At 42.1% G+C, this 25,344-nt stretch overlaps 1 protein-coding gene across 5 annotated transcripts in view; it reads right to left on the reverse strand.

Annotated features, from left to right (window-relative positions):
- HTR1F (5-hydroxytryptamine receptor 1F) overlaps window positions 1-23,437 on the reverse strand; it is a 158,216-nt gene extending 134,779 nt beyond the window's left edge. For 4 of the 5 annotated variants that reach the window (XM_053311623.1, XM_053311627.1, XM_053311626.1 and 1 more), the window contains exon 1: window positions 18,078-18,286. The gene's annotated coding sequence lies outside the window, so the exon portion shown is untranslated. Of the gene's footprint in view, window positions 1-18,077; window positions 18,287-22,038; window positions 22,166-23,356 lie in introns of those variants that run through there. The other variant, XM_053311624.1, reaches the window with a different exon arrangement.
- Window positions 23,438-25,344: the final 1,907 nt, after the last annotated feature.

Consider the following 25,344-nt stretch of genomic DNA (forward strand, 5'->3'; position numbering starts at 1 on the left):
CATGTACATAATCTCCCTAGGAAGTCTTCATGTTCCCGTCCCTTTCCTGAGTAACAGGGAAATAGTGTCCCCGACCCTTCCCCACAACGTGCTTGTGCATGGTTATTTTGGTACAGGGCTCTTGGAGTGCAGTGGTGCCATCACTGTATGAAGAAGCGCTGGCATGGCATGATCCTTGACTTTAAAGGGTTTTTAATTCCCTTTCCATCCTGATGGTGGGCGGATGACTCCCAAAATGCATGATTGCGCTTGGCACGCCCACTACAAGATTGTGGCAAATTGCAGCCACTCTACAGATGTGCTGACGCTTTGCCCACAGTCTGGCCATGGAGCTTGCTATGCTGAGGAGCAGGGAAGGGCTCCCCTCTCCTAGAACTGTTGGTTGACAGACAGATGTCTGGTGGTGTGATTTACAGCTGATAATTGAAACCGCAAATTCACCAACCTCTAGTTTCATGTTATGTCTGGATTTGGCTATTGTATAGTTTGGCCTGACTGTGGTTACATTCAGATATGGCTGAGATAATAATGATTGGTGTCTTGTAATGTGTGGGGTAATAGATGCATCCATAGAAAGTAGTTTAATCCTCTACTGGGACTTCAGTTTCACAACTCTGGAGTGTTCCTGAATTAATCACTAGAAGCACAGATTGCAATGGTGTCTAGCTAAACGCTTTTGCTCTAATTTGTGTCTTAAAGGGGATCTTCACTAACTCATTGTGATTAGGTAGCTAGCAACCATCTTTGTTCCAAACAGATTATTTTTGTTCAACCATCTTTCATGCCTTCAGAAGCTCCTGACTCAATTATAATAATACAGTTTATGTGGGGCTGACCTTGATGACGGTTCAGACATTTCACCTGGTGCTAGCAGCTGTTGAGGCAGTTTGCCAAGAGCACATTACACCAGTGAGTCAGGATTTGCATTAGCTTCATATGATTTTCCAAGGAAGAGCCCTGGATAAAAATATATAGCAAGAAACCTCCATTCAAATTTTCCAGAGCCTGATGCTGTTTATGACACCTGGCACTGTAAATGTCGATTTGATTTCTACAGATCAAGCCTGGAATTGATCATTTCACTTTGTGGAACAAATATCTGTACTCTCATAATACAATGTAAGCTTGATTTAGATTGCTTAATGCTGGGAAATCAAAAAGGCCAGCCAGAGCTGGTGTGTATGTCTGTGCAGAGTTATGTCTCCTGTTGCAAGCTTCTACAAGGCTATAATTTCTACTGCTTTGGAGAACAAAGAGAACATAAAGGCAAGGGATCAGAACTAAAATTTGAGAGTAGATCCTTATTCTGTAGAAGAGCTTGTCGGTTCAGTGAACATGCTGGAAGGTCATCTATGACTCTAAATAAATCAGTTGTATTCTCCCCCCCACCCAAGAAAACAACAACATGGTAAACACCCAGCTCCTATAGGATTCAGTTGTAAACTACACTCTAGTCACAATAATATAAAGTTAAATAATGCCTCAGTTCATAGTGCAGTCCCTTGTGGGCCAGTGTAGTACCACTAAAAAATATATCTGTTGATATTGACATGTTAAAAGCAGACACCCACGCCAGAACTATTGCATGGAGGGTGAAGATATGAGTGGATGTCTCACCTTCAAAATTTAATTCTGAAGGTCATTTGCAAGGTTACAAATGGCCATGGCATGGTTTAGGTTTCTTTGTGAGGGTGGGGTGGTGGTGGTGGTGGTGGTCACAGCTCTGAAAAGTATTGAACCAAATTTGAAATACTATATATCAACTAAAGTCAAGGATCTGCACTACAAAATATTATCTCATACTAAAGCCCTATACAAAGAAGTCCTGATCCTACTTCCTGCTCAGGGGTGGAGCCACCATTGGGTGAATGGGTTCAAAGAACCCGGTCCACCACCAATCAGGGGCCATGAATGCCGCCCCAGACATGCCCCAAGCGTCTGACGTCAGACGTCGGACGCCAGGGGTGTGCTTTTGGTCCCACATGGGGCCCCAGGGCCCAGTTTGGAGCCGAAATCAGCCCGGGCTGTTTTGGCAATGCAACTGGAGTGACTCTTTCTGCCTTAAAGGGAGGGAGAGCCGCTCCTGGTCTTGCTGCAAACACAGTGGGGTCGATCTCCCTCCGAAACAGGGCCGTGTGGCCCCATTTAGGAGAGAGATTGACCCACACTGCATTGGAAGTGTGGCTGGAATGGCTCTCCCTGCCTTTAAGGCAAGGAGATTCACTCTGGCCCGTGCTGCCCAACACAATGCAGGCTGATCTCCCTTCCAAACGGGGCTGTGCGGCCCCGTTTGGGAGGGAGACCACATCCCTGTGTCTGACGTTAGATGCAGGGGCATGGCTAGCCAGATCCCTGCATCTGACATCAGACATGGGGGCGAGGGCAGGGGGCCGTGGTGGCGGCCACACATGGGCTGCCACCAGCCTCACTATGGCTGCTGCTCTTGCTAGCCACACTTCCTAAGGTGTCCTCAAGGAATCCTGTCCTCATCAGCTTTGGAGTTGAGTGGGTGAGTAAGGGCATCCCCAAAGGGGCTCTATCCCCTTTACCCTGGGTCTAATAACCCGAGATGGCTAAGCATTTGCCAAAGTATTTTAGTCCTATACTACTGTTTACCTGGACTGATTCTTGTAGATTAATGAGCTTGACTTGTATTTTTGAGCTGATATTATGGTAAAGTTATCTGAAAGATGGGTGTCAGATGCTTGGACAGGGGGCGCAATTTCAGTGCTTGCCCTAGGCACTATTTTCCCTAGATACGCCTCTGCCCATGTAGGAGCTAGTTTGGGCTGAGGGGAAAAAAAATCCTACTCAGCCCCTGCATGTTGCCAGCTAGTCCTACACTGTGAAAAAGGGTAGATGACAGAATTGTGAATGTTGAGTGGAAGAGGGTGATGAGCTACTCAATATGCCTTATGGTGGCCTCCCATTGATCTGTACTGCATGTGGTCAGCTAGACACATCCATTGAGCCCACTTCCACAAAGCTAGCCTATAAGATGTGGCTTAATGTGCCTCATTTTGTCCCCCAGCAGCCATGGATCAAGCTATCTACCATTCATGCAGGATGGAGGTATGTGTGAGAGTATAGGAATGGGATTCTTTCACAAATCATATTTTGGCTTTTCTTCTTTGAGGTTAGACACCTTTACTTGAATAATGAATATGGGACTTTGGAACAGAAATACTGTATTTAACAGTGTGTTGTGTGTGTGTACAAACACACACTCTTGATGCACTGTTTTAATGGCTACCAGTACAAAGGAGTAGACATTTGTTCAAACTTCATTGGGATTTTGTGGGATTTTAGTACAATATTAAGATCACACTTTATCTATGTGAAAATGTTCTGCTTCATAACATTACTTGTACCTTTTGCCCCAAGCTTGATGATTCTATGAACTGGGCTGTAGTGTATCCAGCTGGAAACAATTAAAACACCCACAACCCCTGCTGGCTTTCCTATGTCATCACCTTTCTTAAGATATAATGATACAAAAAATTAACCATTGTTCATCATTATGTGTTCAGCAGAATAGTAATACTCCAGATTGTGAATTGCTGCTACATTAAAATGATCAATGAGTTTGCAATAAAAATTTTGCTGTGTAAAATGCCCAGCATTTATTTTTGGAAATGGCTTTAATATAGCTTTAATAAAGGAAAAGGCAAGATCCAGCCCTGCTCTTCACTGGTAAGCGATTCACACAGCAAATGTGAACACCTACAGAGATCTTTTGGCCAAAGTGTCCCTGAACTGAACATTAACTGATGAATCATAAACTATCTGAGTAAAGTCAGCAAGAAAGCTTTAGAACTTTCCTTCCAGTTCTAAATTCTGTTAACATTGTGTTAACAGAATTAATAGGCTGGAAAATAAAAACGTTTTGCCCAGGGTTCAATTTTCTCCTGCAAAATACTCCCTCCCGCACCGGAAAATAAAATTAGAACTTTAGAATCAAAAATAATTAGCTTCTAAATGAATGCTAAATATAGATGTAGATTTGGATATATCAAGAAACTGATGTGATAAGTCGGGGGAAAATTCCCCATTTTATCTAAATTTAGCTCTGAGACCTTGTCTGCACTATGAGGCCTTGTCTATTCTACACTAGTTTTTACTACAACTCAGTGCTGATTCGAGGTATATGAAATACACATTTCACCAAAAATGTCTGTGACTCTACAGAAGGCCTGCTCAATTTTGCACTCTCCCCAGCTGTTTTTGGACTACAACTACCAAAATCCACAGCCACAGTGGCCAATAGCCAGAGATTATGGGAGTTGTAAGCCAACATCTGCAGGAGGGCCGAAGATGAACAGGCCTGCTCTACAGAGCTTTCAAAACTAATTACCCATGAGTAGGATCGTTGAAATTAATGGGACTACTCATTAATAATTTAATCTGGATGTCAGCCAGTGTTATCAGTTATTCTGAACTAGGGACAACTTCCACACTGCAACTTAAAACTGTATGTAAAAATATTCCAAGTCAGATATGATAATCACCCGAGGGCAGAGCCTCTTGTCCTTATTTCTTCCCCCTTCTGTGCCTCTTTGCCATGTCTTCTGATTCATTTATTTATTAAATTAAGCTTACAGGAACATGGTATCTGTTATAACCCACTTCATCCAGCTGAAAAAGTCTGCATGATGTATACTAACTAGCCAATAATCTGTAGAAGTAATATAGGAAACTCAAAATATAGTTATTTGAAAGTCAGCAGCACAAGAATGATTTGTTTCAACCATGAAATTTGCTAATTATGCAGTTTTAGCCCATTAGCTTGCCGGGTTAGCCCATTAGTTGCCCAGATTCCCAGCTTTCATTTAAAAACAAAAAACAAAAACAGCTAAGCTCTTGCTCTTGCGGAAGCGGAGTTAGGGATCGAAACGCGCAGTCTCTATTCTGTTCAACCGCAGGACTTAGAGAAAGGCAGGTGATGCACAGGAGGCTGGCTGGGAGAGGTTCACGCAATAAATAATCCTCAGGAATGTTGCTTTTGTTTTTTTGCCAGCGGGGGATCTCTATATGGCAGTTGAGAGGAAAACTTGATTTTGTTTGTTTGTTTATTTGATTTCTATACCACCCTTCCAAAAATGGCTCAGGGCGGTTTAAATTAAAACAGAACAAAAATCAATTAACTATTAAAATCAAACACAGTAAAAGCAACATAAAACCAGTTCTTAAACCCCTGGAAAACCAGGCCAAACCTTTATGACCCTGGAAGGCCAGGCCAAAATAAGGCCAGGCCAAGATAGGTCTTAAGGGCTCTCCTGAAGGCCAGTGATACTCAGATTATGGATTTCTGCCAGGAGTGCATTCCACAGCCCAGGAGCAGCTACAGAGAAGGCCCACCTCTGAGTCGCCACCAGACGTGTTGCTGGTAAGTCACTGCCTAACAGTGTATTGTGACGTTTAAGGACTTCAGCATTGCAATCCATTCTATGCATGCCTTTTTGGAAGTAAATACCATTGGTTTTAATCAGATTTTCTCCCAAGTGTATATAGGATTGCAGCCTTAACTGAAAAGCACAGTGTTATGGGTATTTTGTTCCATTACAGTCATTAATATATCAAACTTAATTCAGTTTTTCCTATCAATATTATGTTTTGTGTGGGTTTTTTTAAAAACTATTGTTGGTAGATATCCAGGGCAAATACAAGTCAATTAGGGTGCCTGAATTTGGAGAGCTTAAATATGGCATTCACTACTCATTGTTTCTTTAGGTCTTGGTTTTTTGTTCTATTTCTTTCAGTAGTTGCGACTCTCATAAGAACCCCTGCTGGATCAGGCCCAAGGCCCATCTAGCCCAGCATCCCATTTCACACAGTGGCCCACCAGATGCCGCTGGAAGCCACAGGCAGGAGTTGAGGGCATGCCCTCTCTCCTGCTGTTACTCCCCTGCAACTGGTATCTAGAGTCACCCCACCCCCGAGGCTGGAAGTGGCCTACAGCCCTCCAACTAGTAGCCATCAATAGACCTCTCCTCCATGAAGTTATCCAAACCCCTCTTAAAGCCATCAGGGTTTTTGGCTGTCACCACATCTCGTGGCAGAGAATTCCACAAGTTGATTATGCATTGTATGAAAAAGTACTTCCGTTAGTTGGTCCTAGATTTCCTGGCAATCATTTTCATGGGATGACCCCTGGTTCTAGTGTTATGGGAGAGGGAGAAGAATTTCTCTCTATCCACTTTCTCCACACCATGCATGATTTTATAGTCCTCTATCACGTCTGCCCGCAGTCATCTTTTTTCTAAACTAAATAGCCCCAGTTGTTGTAGCCTATCCTCATAAGAAAGGTGCTCTAGGCCCTTGATGATCTTGGTTGCCCTCTTCTGCACCTTTTCCAGTTCTACAATGTACTTTTTTAGATGTGGTAACCAGAACTGTACGCAGTACTCCAGGTGCGGCTGCACCATAGTATTGTATAAGGGCATTATACTATTAGTAGTTTTATTTTCAATCCCCTTCCTAATGATCCCTAGCATGGAATTGGCCTTTTTTACAGCTGCCGCACATTGAGTCGACACTTTCAAGACTCCAGTTTGAGTGTTGCACTCTCCTTCCACCTTGGTGTCCTTTCCACCTCCACTTACTCTTGCCTTGAGTTTCCTTTATCTCATTCCACTATCTAATCTGTTCACTTCCATCAGCTGGTTTGCTTTCAAGCACCTTGCAAATCTCATCCCAGTCCTATGAAGCTCAGCTGGCTTATATTGAGTCAGACCATTGGTCTACCTAGCTCAGAATTGTCTACATTGATTGGCAATAGTTCTCCAGGGTTTGAGAGGAATCTGTTTTAGCTATACCTGGAGATGCCAGGGATTGAACCTGTAACCTTCTGCCTACAATGTGTGCACTCTACCTCAGAACTATTGATCCTTTGCTACTTTCTAGTCCTCTTCCTGCTTTTAACAAGTTGTCAGATCTGTCTCTAGAAGCTGTGTGAGATTTTAAACTTAGCCAACTGATAATTGTCTCTTTCCGCACAGAAGGTGGACTGAGAGCATTCTGTGGCTGACACCTTCATTCTATGAACAGTTGGAATGTTCATGAACATTCTGTGGCATCAGCCAATCAACAGTTACACATGAGGAGAAATAATAATTATTCATTTATAAAATATTCTCTTTTTTCCTGGAGTGAAATTTTCTACGATTAGTTTGACTAAGCCAAGAAGCAGTAGCAAGCTTTTTTTAAAATTATGCCTGATATTAGAAGAGTTCATTAGATAATTTTTGTGCTTACAGATGAATAGTGGTGGTAATGGTGATAGCAGTGAGAATTCAGGGTTTTATGACACATGTCCAAATAGGCATGATGAACATAGTTTAAAAATAAAACTTGCTGGTAACATTCAGCACCCTACTTAAAGTACTGTAGTATATAAGAGTTGAACTACATCACTCTTTAACATTGAATCCTTAGAACAAGCCCATATATGTCAAAAAGAGCAACTAGGAAGAAATGTTCACCCATATGTGACTACAGTAGAGAGAACTGATGTTGTGACATTGGCCTAGTTCAGATGAAACAGGAGGTCCCTTCACCTCCGGTTTCCTAACCCAAATGTCTGAACTTGGGGAAATGGAGTTTGCAAGGGAAAGCAACCTGCGGTTTCCCTTGCCAAACTCCATTCTCAACCTTCAGTCCGTGGGGTTTTGCCGCCACTAACTCCACTTCTGCAATGGCAGCGTGATGTTTGAATGCTAGCACCGGAGTTTGGGCCCAACAGCACCGGAACTGAGGGAGGAAGCTCCTCCTGCACTTCAGCCTGATTGGTTGTGCGGGCTGTCCTTCTGTCAAGAAGGAAGCCTACACAGCCAGCTCCCCCACCTCTGCAGTCTTTTTGACTGCAGAGATGCCCCTCTCCCTAACATTTGAACGCAGATGGGAGAGCAGGGGGTGTTTGTGTGTGGTGCCACAGGTCCAATGGACCTGCAGCTCCATGCTACGTCTGAACCCAGCCTAGGAGTGTGAACTAGGAAGCCACTAGTTCAGATCTCACCTCAACCATAAATTCACCAAGTAAACTTAAGCAAACATTCTTTCAGCCTCATTTCCCCCATGTCTATCTGCAATATGTGATGAGGGTGGGGGGGAGGAAGTCAAGGCCTGACTTTATTCCCAGCGTGGTGTAGTGGTTAGAGAGTTGGACAAGGACTGAGAAGCCTTAGATTCCTCAGATCGCTGCTCAGCCATGAAGCTCACTGGATGACTTTGGCCCAGGTGATATTTCTCAGCCTAATCTACTTCATAGGATTGTTGTGGGAGGAAGAACCTATTTGGATGGAGGGTGGGATAGAAATATAACTAATAATAATAACACCTTCCAAAGTATTTGTAAGGATTAATGTTATTGAAATGTGATTATTATGATATATTAGCTGAACTCTGCAGAAATGACTGGTGCTCTCTATGAAATGCAAACAAATCCAGCAGGTTCTGCTGAAGAAAGACCATTGTCCTTGGCCAATAGATGACAGCTGTGATTACTGCATCTCCAAATAGCAAAGGCAACTGGAGATCAGTGATTTGGTGACCTGTCTATATGACTCATTCTGTCTTTGTCTCCTCTGCTTGCTAATTCTTTGTCCTCTCTGCTGGTTGTGGCAACAAAGAGCTAAGCTGTCTTGAGGCAGCTGCTTCTGTCAGTGATAGCACTAAACAGAAATGGGAGGAAAATTACATTATGATAGAGCGTTACTTCATGCCAGAGTTTGGCACTAGGACTGCTGGTTTTGTGTTCCATTTGGGTGACCAGCATCAGCACAGGGAACAGTATAAGGCCCATAGCCAGCCTAAAGGTCTCTGCGGGAGGGGATAACAAAAGTGGGGGTAGTCCAGATTATATGGCCTTTTAAAAACAATTTGCAGCCTGGGACACTTATACTGAAGTAGTACAAAGGTCAACAGAAATTGCAATTTTATAAATCAATGTCTTTAACAAATTCAATAAAAATTCACATGGTTAAAGTGTGTTTCCTTAAGCAATTACAACAGGAGTATGCTTATCATGCATAACAAATAAAAATCCACATAGTTTTAAAGTGAACTGTTTTCATTAACCAACTACAACAGATTATTGTTATTTATAACAAATCAAAATGCACATAAACTGTGAACTGTCTTCATTAAGCAACCACAACAGGAGTACAGGAAGACCTCAATATTCACGGGGGTTCCATTCCCGGCTGCAACCGCTGATACAGAAACTGTGAATATCGAGTCATTGGGGCTATGGGATCACGGGAGTGAAGTTTGCAGTTGGGAAAATCATAGAAAATTGGCCAATTTTTTTGGGGGGGGGGGAAATATGGGGAGAAGCTCCCTAGCATGCAGGTCCCTGAGTTGCACTGTGCCCCGAAAACAACCCTCCAAAGCCAGGTTTTTTTCATTGGAGCCAATTCAAGGCTCCGGAACACAAAAGCTGGAAGAGGTCATCATGAGATTTTGTGCTGGGTGCTATCAGTATGCTGATGACAACCAAATCTATTTCTCCATGTCAGCATCATCGGGAGAGGGCATAACCTCCCTAAATGCCTGTCTGGAGGCAGTGATGGGCTGGATGAGGGATACCAAACTGAGACTTAATCCAGAAAAGACAGAGGGACTCATTGTGTGGGGTCGAAACTCAAGAGATGATCTTGATCTGCCTGTTCTGGATGGGGTCACACTTCTCCAGAAGGAAGAGGTATGCACTCTAGGGGTGCTTCTGGATCCAAGTCTCTCCCTGGTGTCCCAGGTTGAGGCAGTGGCCAGAGGTGCCTTCTATCGGCTTCGGCTGATACACCAGCTGCATCTGTTACTTGAGATAGATGACCTCAAAACAGTTGTACATCTGCTGGTAACCTCCAGATGGATTACTGCAATGTGCTCTATGTGGGGCTGTCTTTGTACGTAGTCTGGAAACTACAGTTGGTCCAGAATGCGGCAGCCTGGCTCGTCTCTGGGTCATCTAGGAGAGACCATATTACTCCCGTATTGAAGGAGTTACACTGGCTGCCAATATGTTTTCGGACAAAATACAAAGTGCTTGTCATAACCTATAAAGCCCTACACCGCTTGGGCCCCAGGTATTTAAGAGAACATCTTCTTCATCCTGAACCCCAATGTCCACTGAGATCATCAGGAGAGGTCCGTCTGCAGTTGCCACCGGCTCATCTGGTGGCTACTCAGGGACAGGCCTTTTCCGTTGCTGCCCTGAGGCTCTGGAATGTGCTCCCTAGTGAAATAAGAGCCTGCCCATCTCTGACAATTTTTTAAAAAGTCTTTAAAGACACATCTGCTCACCCAGGCTTTTAACTGATGTTGTTTTAATTGTTTTAATATTTTCAGAAAATCTTTTTTAATTTTTTTAAAAAATTGCTGTGTTTTAAATTTCTTGTTTTTGTTTTTAACTAATGTTTTACCTTTGTTTTTATCTGGTTGTAAACCGCCCAGAGACGTACTTTTTGGGCAGTATAAAAAATGTTAAATAAATAAATAAATAAATAAATAAATAAATATTAAAAATGGCGGCCAGAAATTACTTCCGCGGTCATTTCTGGCCACCCCCGACCTGCGGATACATGAGATCAGCATGTCTTTTACCCAACCACAGATACATGAATCTACAGATAATGAATCCACAGCTATTGAGGTCTGCCTGTACTTCTAGTTTATAACCAAGTTTTCTTGCCTTTGCAAGGAAAGATGGGTTTTAAAACTTTTAGAAGCCTTTAACCTAGTCCAAAAGCATGGCTGCTTGCTGTGATCAGGGCAGGCTGACCCTTGTCCAGTGCTCTGTGTTCCACAGTGAGCAGCCAGGTAGCAGCTGGGATGCCCACAAGCAGGAGAAGGTTGTGTACTCCCCTCTCTCCTATCTTGCTCCCCTTCATCTTGCATGCAGTGAATGGCATATTGCCTCTGAATTAAGCATGAAAACATTATTGAACAAATGTGCCCATTTCACATATCAGAAATACAGAGGCCAAGGTAAAGGACAGTCAGGGTAAAAGTAAATACATGGATCTGAATCTTACACACAGCAAGGGAGTCAGAAGAAATTCATGGCAGAGAGAACAGTAACTAATTATTTCTTATTTATATCATGCTTTTCAGCAACACATTCCCAAAGCAGTTTATTGTTGGCATGCCTCTGACATTTGCAAGTCTGCTGGTCACACACACTTGATGCTTGCTCATTCACCATTTATGTGAACAGATGTAAGTGTACATGTGTACTGTTCCTCCCAGCAGGGGAGGGAGGTGACCAGTGGTCCGATCCTGCTTTCTTTCCCATCATGCATTCACTGAACGAGTGTGTATGTGTGTAGAGTCATTTGTGTAGCCAAAAGATGGTTAATCTAAAATTTGCTTTTCTTTGCTTTAAAATCATCTTGTTGAGGTGACTCTAGAGCTTTGGCAACATTTCTTTATGGAACACAATTTCTGTCTCATTTCTACACAATGAAAGTGTAGCACTACAATTACTGACAAATGGAAGGTTAATGGGTGGTTAACAGGTCATCACCCGTTATCCACAGTGGCACCTTTTAGCATATTTAAAGTTTCAAAAAAAATCTGCTGGGAGTCAGTATCTGAGGCATTCTAACAAAATATTAATTTCTAAGCAGAACAAGCCTATGGAATATAGTCCTTAAAGCATACCATTTGGTATGGGGCTACTCCTATTTAACAGTTTCTGGCCAAATGTCTCACTTTCCCCATAGTCTTTGAATTCTATAGATTGTTTCTGTCCATAAAGTTTCTTTGCAGTGATCTCTCAGTTATATATCTCTCAGTTAGCTCAATTCTGACTCACAATTAGCTCTGAATCTAGGGGGAAAGATATTTCACAAAGCAATAGCTTTCCTTTGCTCACAACAGAAGTATGATTGCTCCTGAAATATCAACATTTCCCTAATGTTTACAATTGATTGTGTCTTTCACCTTTATTTCCTATCACTTTCAAATCAAGCAGATAGAAATAATACACTTGTTTACCAATTCCAACAATAAGTATGTATCTGCATGATTCAGTTCCAAAGAAGACAAGACTTAATTGCTTGATCATTTCAGAAAGGCTGCAAAACTAAAGGAGATTTACTCTCATCAGTTAAAAATATTCAAGAGGACAATAACCATTTTTCAATTGTACTGACTCAAGAATTTATCTTTCTTCATATTATTGGAGTAAATGAGGGGCAGCAGTCCCTTATCAGCTCTTTGCAGAGTTTTGGTATTAGTAATGGAAGCCGGAACAATGTAAGAATAGAGTCATTCTTTTACAGGACCTTTGATCATTTATGCAAATTGAAACTTCAACTAAGGCAAGCGACTCAAGGGGAGGGCTTGAGAAGAGACTGTGTAAGAGTGCAGCAAGTCACCTTAAGTGGTGCAGCTGGGAAATGCTTGACTAACAAGCAGGAGGTTGCCAGTTAGAATCCCCGCTGGTACGATATCGGGCAGCAGCGATATAGGAAGATGCTAAAAGGCATCATCTCAGACTGCGCGGAAGGTGGCAACAGTAAATCCCTCCTGTATTCTACCAAAGAAAACCACAGGGCTCTCTGGGAGCCAGGAGTCAAAATCGACTTGATGGCACACTTTACCTTACTTTGTATAATCCATCTATGGGCACAGTCCAAGTTCCCCTTGTTTCATTGGCAATTTTAGATTTATATTAACTGAAAACATTGCCTGACATGAGTAAAATTACTCAAAGTAGTCCCATTGAAAGTAAAAGGACAAGTTAGGCAATGGCCTTTAATTTCAATAGGACTAACTTGGGGTAATTTTTCTCATCATGTCAGCCAATGAGTACAGAAATCTGAATGAATTGTAGCTTATCTGAATACTGATATCTTATACTGTTGTGGCACCTCCTTTCTGAGATAACAAGCAATTAATCATATTGTTTGAATTCACTAGTTTTGTTTCCTTTTCAGTTTGTTCTAGCATCTCCACCTTGCTAGCTTACATCCCTGACACTACCCAATACGTGAAGTCTTTCCAGAATTAACAATATAGTACACTTAACATTATTCAGTTGGCACACAAAACTACAAGGACATCACACAAGGACACATGTGGACACAGAAAACCCCTTCACTCCCTCTCATATGAACCCTATTTACACATTATGTTCAGTGCATGTACTATCAATCTGTGTATGGAGTACAGATGTACTCTCTCTCTCTCTCTCTCTCTCTCTATATATATATATATATACATACACACACACACATATATATACACACACACACTCATTCAAACATTATGTAGAAAGCATGTAAAGTTGTACACTCCCTATCCATACTATGCATTTGAGGGACCTGCACCCAGGTTCACTTTTAAAATTAACACTGACACAAAAAACACTGACATGGGCACACACCTGAATGTACGTACAACATAATGTCTGAATAGGATATAGACACACTCCAGAGAACTTCACATAACCCTCCCCTAAATTCACAAATACCCACAGAGAAGCTGTCCCTGCTTCCTTCAGCAGTTAAGAGGTTCCTCAATCTTGCTGTGATCATCTTTGGTTCAGAAGAGTCCATTCCAATGCTAAGTATGGACTGCAAATGTTGCCAATGTATCAATACATTGCTTTGTTTTTTAAAGCCAATACCTAGATTAATGAATAACCAGAAGGGCAATTTTTGACAATAATTGCTGTCAGTCATCAATTTCCACCTCCCCCTCCCCCATTTTTTCATGTGCTAACCAGGTGCCTGCTTGGATTTAGGGAGAGTATCTGTCATATAAGAGTGTGGATTTTAAACAGTGAGACATGGAACACTGAAGTTGACTCTGTACATCGAAACGTCTGTTCTTTATTTGTAGTTTTAATTTTCTTTTAATCTATGCAATAAAAAGGTCAGGAGAGAAGAATTTGGTGTAAATCCATTATGTGTATTGCGTTGCCAGAATATCAGGAATGTTTTAAAGGACAAGAAAAAGACTGATATAGGGTTGGTTCATATGACACTTCTTCCATTAGCCTACTCCAAACTTTGAGGGTTGAATAGCCTTCAGGGACGTATTCCTGCTAGTAAGTACTCCTTAGGAGGCAGGAGAGAACAGCAACAATTGTGCCTCCACCCCTTCACTGCTGCAGCAGCACAGAAGAAGCACAGCTAGGCTTCAGCTTTTGTGACACTTCAGGGCTTCTTCCATTGCTGTAGCACTGTGGAGAATGTCAGCCAATATAATGTAGCAGTGCTGCATGCGGCATGCCTTAGTGTTAATGCACATACAGTATTTTTATATGCATGCACACTGGAGACACTATGCACCCACCTTCCATTTTAAATTTAAACAAATCTTATTACTGTGGGTTTCTAGAGTAGTCCTTCATGGTTCAGTTCTCTAGAACTTCAATCCACACTGTACCCAGGTACAGAAGGAAGAGAAATGCACCAGCTAGTCATTCCCCTAGTGTCAATGTGCTCTGTAGTTACACCCCTTGCTTTATGTTTAGCAGTTATCTGCAGATAAAAACACAGACTGAGGGGAGAATTTTCCCCTATGATTTGGAATGCTAGGTGGCCAGCATTCCAAATCACAGATTTCCCTTCTTTCAGTTACAGAGAGAGACATTCTCCTCTGCAGACAAGCACTGATCATGTTCATGACCAGCTAGTGAACACCAATTCATCCTGTACCTGGGTGCAGCATACCCAGACTAGGAACTGCTGAAGAGGACTTGAGTCATGAAGTTCACGGAGTGACTTTGAGCCAATCATTCTCTCTCAGCCTAATCTACCTCATCCATACTGTGAGGATAAAATGGGGGAGGGATGAGAGAAAGAAGAACCCTCTCTATGCTATCCTGAATCCTTCTAGGAAGTACAGAACAAAATGCAATTAAATAAATGACTATATTGTGCATGCCTCTACCTTGCAGCAAAGGAGTGGGATAATGGCCTCTTAGTCTCTTCCCACCAGTTGACTCTGTGATCCCTTCGTGCTTTATTTGTCTCTTTCCTCGCATTTTGAAAGAACACATGATTCCCCCCCCCCATGGTCACCGCATCTACAGTATACACACACATAATGTAAAAGTCAGCGTGGCAACTACCATATGAATGCCATTTTAAATTGTTGCCCTGATTTTCAGGGCTTTTAGCTGTTTTATTGGTTTTATTGTGTTTTAGTAGTTCTTAATTGTTAATTTGTTTTAATTGTTTTTATCATGCTGTGAACCACCCTGAGCCATTTTGGAAGGGCGGTATATAAATCTAATAAATAAATAATAATAATTAATAAATGACTGAACCAAGATTGCCTAATATATCATTCTTGCCTCGACAGCCAAAGTAGATAAACAAACATACAAATCTGGAAGCGCAAAACCAGAAGCAGTTTTTGTTCAAAGGTAAGATTGGATAGATAAGGAATAATTAACACTGAAAATGCTGCCTAACTCGTTAGGAAGAAGCTTGCAACAGGCATAAATTGAATTGCAGTGGCCACTTCAGAGATAGGATGCAAAGCAGGATAGATTCTAGCTTGTGACCATGTAGGACAGCCTCGTGTTGGACAGCCAAACTAGATGTGACAGAGGTAACATTGTTGATAGTTCATTTATCTGCCCCATTTATGACAAAGCCTTTACTGTGTTACTTTCAACAGCAAAAGGTAATGTAGGTGCTGAATCTTTACCTACCTTCCCCCTCACAATCTTCATTTTTAATTTAGTCTGGCTCTGATATTATCTCAAAATGAACTGAGAGAAAAGGCTATGGGAAAGTACTGTAGGAGAGGGCTCAGCTCCTACAACTAGTGTGCTCAGTTTTATGGAAGAGAGATACCACCCTCCCCCCACTGTATCATACATAAATGGGGCTATCACAGCAAGTTTTATCACATCTAGTTGAGTAATACATACATTCTAGGCATGCCTCATATCTCATATTTATATCTGCTTTATATTATTTATAAACACACACACACACACTCACTCACTCACTCACCATCCAATATTTAGTGAATATTGACACTCGTATAGGAATGCAGACAATCCCTGATAAATTTTATGAATATTCTCCACTTTTGAAGCATTTACCGGTGAATACTACCAATCACCTTTAAGTGACTGTCAACTTACCCTAGTATATCTGAGTTTGTGGACATTCACAAGTGAATCACAAATTTTGTGAATGTTGTTATTCTCTGTCAGATTTTTCTCCTGTTCCATAAAATGTTATGGACCCCTACATCTGCAGACAAAAGCTTCTACTAAAAGTAATATAAGTGTTTTGCGGTGTGTGTGTGTGTGTCCATGTGCATGTGCAGTAGAATCTAGTCTTGTAATATCAGATACAAAACGTGTTTTTTTTAAAAAAAAAATATGTATCTCACATATTTTTAATCAAGCCTTTTAATCAGCTGTAAACAAACATATGCAAAGCTGGAGGCACATGCTATATATTGGCAATATATCTACAGAAGTGCCTGAGAAAACAAATGCTCAAGGATTTTGCCAGGTCACTATGAACCAAAGTGTTATAAAACTGAAGTTTTATGAGCAGCTTTTGAATCTTTCATATAGTGTTTCAGTGATCTTGAAATCTTATATAATAAATTGTCCAGCATAAACATTAGTAAAATCTGTTTCCAATAATTTGTTGAAAGCTTTGGGCAAAATAGAATTGCCTAAACTACATTTCATATTACTTTGCTTTGGCATGGAAAAAGAAACACAATACCGAAAGGCAATTTGAATCTGCAGTGTTCTGAAGTGATAGAAATGACTTTTTAAAAAAATCATTGTATTTTAAAACCTGTGGGCAGGTAGTCAGATGGTTAAGTTTGTCTTTCCTCCCTCTAATTTATTTCCCTTTGAATGTGATGACAGTTTATTAAAAAAAAAATCCAAATAGAGGCAAAAGAAAAAGTGTATTAACTGAATATGAAGTCAGGCAGAGAACATAAGGAAGCCTCCTATCACATTCACTGCCTTGTGCAACAAGAAATGATGCTGGCTTTCTTTGCAGGAGAAGGTACACTGAGCTTCCTAAGCTCAGCGAGTGCATACTATAAAGTGCAGAACACTAGTGAGAGTGCAGAATACAGAAGCTTTGGAAGGAGCAATTTTTTTTGTTATTCTGGACCCAGAGATCTTAAAAGAGATCTTTACAACACAAGCAGTACCTCTTGTTCTCCAACTCTATTGAAACAAAAATCAACAAGGAGATAAAAGAAAATGTGCCATCTTTTGGAAAGAAAGACAAAACTTTCATGTTTTAAGCATAGCACATCTTGAATTTGTGGGTAGCCATGGACTTTACTCTCAGGAATGTTTGCATGATTACAGCTGTGTTTTTGTGCACTGAGCAACACACATCAAACATCATCACTACTGCACAGAGTTAGAAGGCAGGAGAATTTCTAAGGGCTGCAGCCTGACACTTGTTCAGGAATAAGTCCTATTGAACTCTGCAGGACTTATGATGTCCAAGTACGCCTGTATTTCAGCTGTGCTGCAAAATAAGCTGGGACGAAGAGGGAGGCCATGGCGATGTCAGAAGGGAAAATTGAGAATAGGCTGACTGATAGTTCATCTGCTTCCCATAGAGCACCATTATCCTCCCCTTCTCACCATATAGTTTTCTATTCTTGACTGAAATTGGTATTCCTGCTTCACTAAGGTGACTTGATGTAGCAGAGGACTGGACTGCTTTACCATTAATAGTTACCTAGAAGAGTGAGTCTTGGCTGGCACAGCTTGTCCTGCCACAGTGCCACTAGCATAAGAAAAGCTTCACCTGATATAATTCCCTCTTTTACACAACTACTGAAGCTACAGGACCCTTGCCCTCTCTTGTATCTGGTCACCCTACACCTCACTGACCTGGGGAAAAAAAATCATGACAACATTTCACTGAATGGAAGCAAATGCTATGACAATTCCTAGTGATGTTCAGCATTTCCTATTGGCATTCTGGCACAGCTCTTAGTTGTAGCAGTAGCATGAGAAGGCAGGTGGATTTTTGTGTGTGGAGGAGTACTAAGCAAAAGCATGCACAGGTAGAAGCTCCAAAGCGTCCCAGTGAGTAGCATGCATGTCTCACCTTCAGGCTAGGTCCGTTCATCCCATGCCAGTAACAGGATCCTCACTTGGCTATCTCCAGTCAGCATCAGGCTTGAAAGTCCTAAGAGTGGTGGTGCGATAGTCCAGGCTGAAAGGAGGGGCACCTCTGTAAACAGCAAATGAAGTGAAGTGTAGCAGCAAAAGCAGCAGAGAGGACTGGCTCAGAAACTGCAGCCAGCACTTGATGCTGCTGCTTCTATTGTTGAACAGCATCACAGAGCTGAAGTTGGCACTCTCACTGCCACCTGCTGGATATTTCAGTGACTGTTTCATCAAACCTGACCTGTAGATTCCTACCTCTGTCACTATACTTTAGAAAGCCAACAGGGGCGATTGCAACTTTATCCCTTTATCTTGCCAAAGAACCTGTAAAGTAAAGTATGTGCGTGCATGATGGTCTGTAAGTACAATTGGCCTTTCACAATATTATAGGTTTGTTAGAAATCCTACAATACATGACCTGCAACCTCATCCACAACACACAAAGCCAATATCATATGAACATATTAAGCTGTTGATTTGGACCATTGGTCCATCCAGCCTGGTGTTGTTTACTCTGGCAGGCAGCAGTTCTTTATGGTCTCAAAAGGGTGGGGATGTCAGCTACCTGAGATCATTTAGCTGGAGATTCTAGAAGACAGACCAGGGATATTTTGTACACAAAGCATGTGCTCTATCATTGAGTACAGCTGGTACTGAAATATCAAAGGCCCCTTCCCCTAGGGCTTGATAGCACCACACTGTCACACAGAGAGCAAGGCACAGTCCATACAATCCTACTTGCACAGCCACCCATAGAAGGAACTGAAAAACACTAGAATCTCCAAGTTGTGGACAAAATCTAAAAAGTAGCTTTCTAGTTTTCTTTCTTTATTTCTGTCACCCTACTCTTAAAAATACCTTTCATTTCTGATATCACAAGAAAGTGAAAAACCTGTCCTCAGGTGATATTATTGTTCTCACCCCCATATTATTACTATAGTCGTCGTCGTCATCAAAAGCATTTTAATAAATTGTTTTCAACAAAAGTTCTCAAAGCAGTTTATATCCCTGTCCCAAGAGAATGACAAGCTGAACAAACAAATAACTTTCCTTGTGGTTCTATTCTAATAAGGACCATATATCATTTACCACACAAATCCTTCTTTTTATATACACTTATTTTTAAATCACTCATAATCTAAATATTGACTCAGACAAATTAATAAATTTTCATGATCTACACCCCATATCCAATAGAATGTCAATTTCACTACCATAATGTACAAGTGATCTGACACTCCAGCATTCTTACTGCACTGTACACTTCCTATTTGTATAGTACTTTTATCACAAATCCTAACGCTTTAAAAAGTAAGTCTTTAGAGCCATCTGAATGTTGCAGTGCTTCAATTCTTATAACAAGAGGTATTTCCTAACTGGAATCATATATCTTACATCTATCTCCATCTTTATTTCAGTACATTGCTCACAGAGTCTAATTGTTCAAAAAACCAGTTCCAAAAAGTTCTCTTTCAAAATCCACAGGCAACTCCTGTGTAAGTTCTTGTAAAACATTACAAGGCATGGTTATAAATGCCCCTGCCCCCACTACCATAACAGTTCATTTGACGGGAGAGTCATTTTTACCCCTAGAGGTTATTTAGCAGCAGAGGAATAAGCTTAGCAACTGTGGCCCAACACTGAATCAGAGGTGAAGCTAGGTAATTTGGACTCTGAACCTGAGGAGCTTATGGGGTCCCACAGCAAAATAAGCATCTTTTCTGTATATATACATTTCACCACAAACCCATAGGTCTGGGCCAGAGTACATTGTGTGTGTGTGTGTGTGTGTGTGTGTGTGTGTGTGTGTGTAGGATTACACAACCTCCCAAAGGATCCATACATCTTCTTGATCATTCACCACAAACCCACAGATCTGGCCCAGAGTGAATTTGCCAAAAGAAAAGACAAGACTACCCCAAACCCAATAGATTCACATCGCTTCTTGGCCATTCACAAACTAAACTGGGATACCACACATGTCCTTTTCTCCACAGTTCTAATACAACTTGGACATATAGTGCATTCATAAGGGGGAAAAATTGAAACCACAATACATGCTCCTTGCTTCAGAGTTCTCATGTAGACCTTTTGGATCACAAACCAACTTGAGCATAGTGAACTTGTAAAAAAAAGTTTGTTTATTCAGATGTAACAGTTAGTTCCACTTTCATTAGCTGTGAAGTACTCTGTGGACAGAGATAACTCTTTCTGGCAGTTTTACTGCAGCAGACCAAAAAAAAAATCATTAAAAATCACAGGAGTGACCAATTTCATTGAAATAAAAATACACAGTGTGTTGCCATCTTGGACTACAAGTGTGCCCAGTTTCAGAACTCTAAGCCCAGCCATTCTGAAAATGTAAAGGGTTGGGAAAAGGAGGGGCATGTTGCACTCTTTTATGAAGACAAAGGGCAGGTTCCTTCACATGGGTGTGCAATGGTGGTCCATGGGATGGATTCAGTTCTAGATCTCCCCTCCACACCCCCTGGAGCTCCCCAACTCCTCTTTAATTTGTCTTGGGTGGTGTGGTTTTTTAAAACTATGTGTTAAAAAATGGTGCTTAACTTGCAACAGAGGCGGGCAGTGTTCCCTCTAACAGGGATTCCCAGATGTTGTTGACTACAACTCCCATAATCCCCAAGCAAAAGCCACTGCAGCTGGGGATTCTGGGAGTTGTAGTCAACAACATCTGGGAACCCTTGTTAGAGGGAACACTGCAGCAGGGGCGGGGTGGGGCTCCAAAGGCCTTTAGGCTCCAAAATTACCTAAGTGCACCGCTGGTTCCTCTACATATTGGACCTCACATTGGCTGGCTTCACATGAATGCTGCTAGGTCCAGAAGCCAGGATCCAAAGTCTCCCAGAGCATGCACACTCCTGGCAGGTTACTTGTGCAAACCTGCCAACCAAAGGTTCTTGACCTGTTTGCCCAAGTTTCTACCTACTTTCTGTCCACTTGGAACCAAGGTTTGAAGATGGGCTGAGAAAATCAATAGAATAGATTGACAGGTAAGGAACTACTGGTTGGTTGGTTCACATGATATACATGCCAGGTGTGCTGACTGGGAACCTTCAGTTCTCAGCTTCCTGACTTGCCTGCAATCATGTGAAGCCTCCCATTGGTACACTAAATTGGTTGCGCCTTTTCACAGCACTCAAAAGTCTGTACCTCACTGTATAATAGTATACCTATGTGTACACTAGGTATATTCGATGCACATTTAAATACAATGCTAATACTACTCTCTAAATACATTAGTAATTAGCACCACCTTCTGAGAAAGCTCTTCCCCTTCAGTATTTCAGGAAATCTGAAATGCTGTAGTGAGAGGCACATTCAGTTCTTCTTGTCAGCCAACCATTTAACATCTACTCTGGCCCCCACATCCCTTTTTCAATACTAATCTGGGATATTTCTGAAGAAACCCAGAAATTGCTCATTTCTCCTTTAAAACAAAGATCATGAGGTATTTGAAACCACCTTTTCTCCCACAATTTTGTCTTCAATAATCTATCAATGCATTTTTATACCTTAATCAGAAACATCTAATTTCCACCTTACATTCTTATCATCTTTACAACATTCCCAATACTTTCTATAAATTTCCATAGAAGGGCAAGGCTGGCATTATTATTCAGTAATCAGGAGCAGAAAGCCATGATCCTGACAACTGAAAACAGCCAACCATCATTACCTCCACCTCATACTAGAATCTTGCAATGGTCTCATCCTAGGGTCAGGCAGCGGAACGCATGCCCTTCATATGTTGCAACATTGTGTACCCTGTCGCTAAATTTGTTCTGTTCTGGAGTGCACATGAAATAACATCTCCCAAGTCCTGCTGACGCATATGTTCTCGTGTAGTGCCGGAGGAGGAAGAAGAGAATCACGCTTACCAGCAAGTTGCATGAGGGGGTGGTTGGGGAACACATTTTCCTGCAAATTACATTGTGTAGTCTTCCAGATGGCATGGTGATGGGTAGGGTAAATGGTTGTTTCTCTATTTGTTGGGACTTCTTTTGCCTGTGGGAATATTGGTCTACATTACTGCACATGTTAAGCCTCCTAAAACAAACCTCAGTTTTTCTTCCAAGTAAATTCAGCATTGATTTTGTTCCAAGCTTTACTTTTTTGTATCATTTACAAAGAGGGTTTCATAAAATCCTGCACTGAGTCACCTCCATTAGACACTATGCAATTTCTCCCAGATTTCTAGAACAATGTATTTCTTTAATGAGGAATGCCTCGCTTAGTCTATTGGTTTCACTCCTTGTGGTGCATTTGAAGCCATATTTGGACTTCCTGATTCCTTTTAGTTTCTTATTACAATACCTATTGCCAGTTTCTAACTAATCTCCTTTCTGTCTTTCTCAAATGCACCCTAGAACAGAAGTGTATATCTGGTTTTCAGAAGCCACCATTCCACTGACACTATTCTACCATTCTTGACAGAGAACATCCCTAGTCCTTTCTGGAAACATGGGCTTCTAACAGAAGCAAGGCTGAATAAAGCATGGACAAGCACTTAGTGACAGGAAGGGTGTTGACTGCTGTTTGGATGAAACAGCTGTGTCATGCAAACCCTGAACTGATGCAGAAGCTACCTAAGAAAAGGCGATGAACACATTCTGAATTTTCTGCAATCTTAAAGGAACCAGAGATCCTGGTACAGCAAGAAGCCTTAGAAGACAAAAAGCTATCTCAAAAAACAAACAAAAAAACAACAACCCAAAAAACAACCACAGGGAAAACACACCCACAATGTAATCAAGTCTCAAATCAGTTATGTAGATTCAGCACAATAGAACACTTCTGTTCTGTGCTCCATCTGAATAGCAACTACTACACTCGCACCTTCTCTAAGTTGAGTACCTGGATTTTCAACTTTGCCCTTTGTATTTCCCATGTTTTCCCAGTTTGGAACTTATCAGAGGACAAAACCCTATAAAAAGCCTCTGCTTTTAAACTTCAGTTGCTGAAGTCTTTGCCATGGAAGCTTGGTGCTCTCATGCTGCTCAGAAATCCACCTGGCTGAACACCTACCTGAGTGCTCAAACCTTTTCTTCTAAGCTGAATAACTTAACTGCTGAGTCCCTAAGTGGACTGCGGGATCCCAAACTATGCATTTTTTATTCACAATGCAAGTTAGGCTTTGGCACAAAAGCATATACATGTGTGAGCAAGTATGGTAACACCTTCTCAATCACATCTCACCTGTTGTGGACCTGTGACTCAGCTATGGCTTGCTTCTGTCTCCTTGCATCCTCATTTGCTTATTATTATTACTGTTATTTTATATTTTTATATCTTGATAAGTCTTGGTCCATCTCATGAATTAATCCCATTTCCATACCAGGAGCCCCTGTTAATTTTCTAGAGGTCTTTATTCCTTTTGCTCATTCATGTTGAGGCTACTTGCTGGAAGATGAGGGCAGAAATTAAGTCCTTGGTTGTTATTATTTAAAAGCATTCATAAGGGCCACCACTCTAAAACGCTTCTTTTTGCCCAGTTAGCTGAAGTTTATCTTAACACTGTGCTTAACCAAGTGGTTTTTTGCCACTATTTTTATCTTTCTTTCAAAAGTGTTGTCTACTAATGAAACAGGAATGTGTACTTTCATATTTTCAGGCTCTATTTATACATTCTGTCCAACCACACCTTCCATCCCCTTCAGTTTCTATATCATCCACAATGTCCTCTCCACAGTCTCTCATATCCACTTCTTCCATTCTGCCTCTGAACTTCTCACAGATGAGATGTGATTGACTGAAACAAGCAGATCATCTGCCAAAGTTCACACAAATATGTCATTTTTCCTTCTGAGACTGAAGACAGATGTAAATATGCCTTTGTGAAAGAGAGAGAGAGAAAGCAAGCAAGCAAGAGGAAGCTCCCAATGCTGTGAATGTACTGTCAGCTCTCTTTTTATATTTGCATCTGTCTCTAGCATACCAGAGAATCAAATGCTGATATGCCATTCTTGCCTCTCCCTGCTCACTTATCTGACTGGTTATTGCTGCTGTTTTCCTCTGGTTGGAAAGCCAATTGCCCTTAGGAAGCTTCCATCTAAGCATTCAGATGCGGGCTGCTCTGTTCCTCAACTCCATGAGGAGGGGAAGGAAGTAGCAGTGCTAACCAGGCAGGCGAATGGAGTAGAGTGAGAATAATATATCAGTATTTGCCTGGTTGGTATGCTGCTGCTACTACTGGCACAGAAGCAGTCATCCTCCCACTTGTCCGCATTCTCCATTGACCTCCAAGTGGTGTTGTGCCTGGGCAGCCCCCACCTTCTCTTTCCCTTGGACCACTCCTCATCCAGGGCGTGCATGGCATTGGTGAAGGCATCCAGCTGTCTCCGTCCAGATTCTATGTATGCTCTGCAGTGCGCGATCATACCTGCGCATGTCCTGGAGAAGCCAAGGAACCATATTGCCTCCACGCAGGCCGTGGCCACACCTGTGGGCCCTGAGGCCTGCATGGCCAGGAGGATGAGTCTGCTTTGCTGGGCTCTCCCTGTGGCCTCCTCCATGGTGTGGAGGACTGTCTGCATGGCCGCGTTGACTGGGATGCCTCTGCTATGCCCGCCATGGCAAGATCCATTCAGCTAGGCAGTGGAGTGGTTGCAGTGAATGCGCACACACCGTCTTGGACTGGGATGCTCACGCTGCAGAATTGGGGCATGGGGTGGTGGTGCTGGTGCTGGTGGATTGCTGTGACCCACCCACCAATCTCTCAAACCAGAGGGAGATGGGCATTGCTGGAGAGAGGGTGGCATGGGTGGGCTCTTGCTTTGGGCATGGCTTCAGTTGCTTTGTCCTGGCCCTGGAACGTCCACCTCCTTCTACATGATGATGGTGTTTCGGGGGTCTGCAGCCTCTTTGCTGCATTCTAGGATGCCCATCACCTCCCTCACAGTCTTTCCCTGTGCATCCGCCAGCTCCTGGACTGCTCCGGTAGGCAGACACAGACCATTCTGTGGCCTCCTCAAAAGCCCTCTGTTCCTCTTCATGCTGTTCCCCCTCCCTCAGATCCAACTCACACAGCACCTCCCTCACAAGTGGCCTGTGAGGTCTCAGCGTGCTGCACCACAAGGTCTTTTGCCAGCTGCAGACAGTCAACTTTCCTCCTGTTGTGGAGTTGCATCACCTATGCAGCACTGCTGAGGGGTCTTTGCAGGTCATCAGGACCGGGGGCTGGCTGG

Source organism: Hemicordylus capensis, chromosome 3 (assembly GCF_027244095.1).
Source record: "Hemicordylus capensis ecotype Gifberg chromosome 3, rHemCap1.1.pri, whole genome shotgun sequence".
NCBI classification, from domain to species: Eukaryota; Metazoa; Chordata; class Lepidosauria; order Squamata; family Cordylidae; genus Hemicordylus; species Hemicordylus capensis.